The sequence below is a fragment of the Cryptomeria japonica genome, chromosome 3 (assembly GCF_030272615.1).
Source record: "Cryptomeria japonica chromosome 3, Sugi_1.0, whole genome shotgun sequence".
Classification (NCBI taxonomy): Eukaryota; Viridiplantae; Streptophyta; class Pinopsida; order Cupressales; family Cupressaceae; genus Cryptomeria; species Cryptomeria japonica.
Genome location: NC_081407.1, coordinates 676,540,454 through 676,543,321, shown reverse-complemented (window position 1 = coordinate 676,543,321; position 2,868 = coordinate 676,540,454).

The window sequence follows — 2,868 nt, the reverse complement described above, 5'->3', positions numbered from 1 at the left end:
GAACAAGGGAGAAGGAGCTAATCTCATGCTAAGAGATAGTTGGAGATATCTCATTTGTCTTTACTTATTTAGTTAGATATATTTAGCATGTTTTTAGTGTCTCCTTTGGAATGCCTTCATCATGTTTTAGTTTTTGATTGACTAACGTTAACATCTTGTGTGTTTTGTTTTGATTGATCAAGAACTAACAATTGTGCCATTTAGGAGGGCATCATTTGGTGAACCCGACGTGAATCGAACACGCAACCTTCTGATTGATTTTTTTGAAATTAACATTTTTCTTGTTGAAATTGCCACACAGGTCGCGCTTCGGCGCTATTGAACGCGTTTTAGCGCTATTGAAAAATTTCTTTTAGCGCTATTGACCCTAAAGTAGCGCTATTGAAAATGTTTCAGCGCTATTAACAACATTCCAGCGCTATTGTCACCGTTTCAGCGCTTTTGACTCCATTCTAGCGCTTTTGTATTCTCGGGATTTTCTTTTATTTAAGCGCTACTGTGTAAATTAGCGCTTCTGCTCACGCAGACTAGCGCTTTCGTATTAATTAGCGCTTCTGTAAAAAAACACAGAATAGCGCTATTGCGACAGAGTGTCGACCAAAGGGACTTGTAACCGAAAAAAATCAAAAATTAGGCTTGTGGAAGCCCCCCTTTGAGCATCGATTTTATTAACTTGTTTCTTTTCTTTGTGCAGGTTAAAACAACACAACAAAAATCAAAAAAAAATTTTTCATTTAGTGCTTAAAAAGAACTTAAAAACACAAAAAAAAATAGTTTCATTGTTTTCTAGTTAGGGATACATTTTGTTTTGGTGCTTAAAATCAACCAAACAAACTTTATTTCTTGCATCAATTGGGACTTAAAAATCACAATCCACACTTCAAATTTTTTTTTGGTGCAGTAAAAAGAACAATCCACTTGTCTTTATTTTGGCAAAAACAAATTTTCCTTCATGCAATCGTGTTTTTCATTAAGTTGACCAGGACTTTCAACTTCTAGATTACAAAACATATTGCTTTGAAGTTAAAAAGAACACCATGGCTGTTGGAGCAACATCTCCAAATAGTTAGATCACATTTGCAAATGCTGGATTAAAAGGAACAAGTGTTTTACGTGTTTGGCACGCTTGTGCACAAAAAGTCAGTCGAGTGTTCCTACTTCTAACACACACTATCCTCTCCCTTGGCTCTCGTGGTCCTAGGTGCAAGAGAAAAGTGTTAGTAACGCTCAAAATTTTATCTTTTTAAGAGAGGCCTGCCAAGGGATCGATACTCTTGGGAACGACCTCGAGCGGTAAATCCTTCAAGCCGCTATAGAAATCAGGTGAGAGCGAAAGCTGTAGCCTTGGGTATAGCTGTTCCTACAGTGTAACTGGCCGAAAGGACAAATGGGCCCCACCACCAGTTACAAGGCTCTTAAGTGAGTCACTGCAGAATGAACTTATGTCCAAAGCCATCGAACATGACTAAACACCTTTAAGTAGTAGCCCACCTGTTCTATTGATTGAGGATATTTGAGGTATAATTTAGTGCAAGAGCATAGATGGTTTTGCTCCCAAGATACTCACCATACATATTTCCTTGAGTAGAAACATAGCTTTTTGAAAAGTCACTTGTGGCTTGATAAAAGTGGTGACTCCCCCATCATAGGGATCATCTATTTGTTATGCTCGCGCAAGACTTAGTATATCACATCCTTACCTGCCACGGCGGGATTCATAAGGTATGTAGTACCAAAGTCGAAGAAATGTCAAGATGTGGGCTAAATTTATCACAACTGGCCATTTGACCTTAGGGATAAAAAGTGTTTGAAGTGTGTTCGTTTTACAGACCTAGTGCGAATTGAGCCGACTTCAGGCTTTGGAAATACACCTTAAAATAAATCTAAAGGAAGGGTCAAAAACAAGTCCAAGGATTGGGTTGATCTAGACCCATACTCATTTGTGCCTTTGAGGCTACAATTTTGTGTTTGTGTGCTTGCTTTGTTTTCTTGTCAAAGAAAAATCAGAAAATCAATCTCAAAAACAAAGTATTCATCCAACATCTGTCAACACAACCAAAAATACCCAAAACAAAGTGCAAACAAACAAAGAATCAAAAATTTATGACCATTCTTCACATCTTGCGAAAGAAGAAGTGTCATCAGAGTATCACCTTGAAAAGGAGACCACTAAGTTCAAAGGCTTTAATCAAAAGGAGGAAATTCTTCTATATCAATCGACAAATCTTTGTCTCCCATAGAGTCTTTCTACATCGCATGCGTCTATACCTTCAAGGTAAAACAAACGAGTTTGATTCAGAATCATTGAACCGCAGAGCTTTTATGCAATATAGAGCTCTGAGTTATCACAAAAATCAAGGAGGAAAGATTAACCCCAATTTCTTCCCAAACATCTGTATCACCTACAACACAGCTCGAGAAGTGCCACCAACACCCGAAAGGGAAGAGATAGAGTTTGTCCCATTTGTGACACAAAGTTTTTATTGAAGTTGAAAACAAAACATTCATCATCTCACTCATACATCATCACTCCATCATCAATTCATCCCAAAACTCTCAAAACATTCAGAGGTTCTTGTCCCAAGATCCCTTTTTAGATATTGCTTGAAATCAAAACACATCACTTTTAGATTGTTTCTACATCTAGGATAAGCTCATCCTAAGAGACACATCTACGCAGGTTAAAACTAGTTCATGAGTGAATCCTCTCATTGCTAGGTAGTCAAAATCTGTAACACATCTCAGATTTCTCTACACCTTATCACATCCAAACTTATCAAACAAACAAGCAATTCAAAGAAAGGAATTTCGATTACATCTACCTTAAAGTGCTAGAGATCCCCATACAACACAAATCACCAACCAATC